The following is a 767-nucleotide window of genomic DNA, read 5'->3' as shown; positions in this document are numbered from 1 at the left end:
AAGAACTTAAAGCTGTAATTGTCGCTACAAATTGCCTCTACTTGTAAATATAATATTCGCGCAAAGACATATTAATTACAAAACTTGTTAGTAGCTTTAAGGATCTCTAACGTTGCATGATCATGTGCGAAGCTCGGCTGGCAGACCGTTAGGTTCGAGCGAGTAATTATGTCGCTTGCTTATAATCGTGTAATCTTGTTATCTTTGTATTGTAAACTTCTTGCCCAAAGTTTAACTAGGGCATAATAAAAATCATTCATTCATTCATTCATTCTCTCTCTCTCTCTCTCTCTCTCTCTCTCTCTCTCTCTTTCTCTCTCTCTCTCTGTGAGTATCATTGCTTGTCTATTTTCTTTGCTCCTGCTTCAAGTGAATCTATTTTCTGCCGTAAGCTGCCTTCGGGCCATTTTGTTGCAGATATTAGCAGGTTTTTTGTTGCTTGTTACGTGCTATCATTATCTCTCTGGTGCTTGCTACCTAATTAAAAGCAGTTCTGTGGCAAGTATCATCGCTTGTTTTAACCTAATTCTTGGCTGTTTCTGTGGAAGACATGGATCTCACAATCAGCTGCGCATGCGCCCATTGTTGCCGATCTTCCCTATCTACATGCTATTTTCTGAGCACGTGCTATCTAGTGACTGCTGATTGGCTGCTCGGGTTGATCTCTGCTAGAGTCCTATATAAAGAGAGAAGCGCAACCGAGCAATATATATAGCTACTACTCGTCGACAAAATGGCTGCCTGATATCACGTGATATTCCCCTTCT

The sequence above is a fragment of the Temnothorax longispinosus genome, chromosome 12, assembly GCF_030848805.1.
Source record: "Temnothorax longispinosus isolate EJ_2023e chromosome 12, Tlon_JGU_v1, whole genome shotgun sequence".
Classification (NCBI taxonomy): Eukaryota; Metazoa; Arthropoda; class Insecta; order Hymenoptera; family Formicidae; genus Temnothorax; species Temnothorax longispinosus.
Note: the sequence above shows the minus strand (reverse complement) of the source record.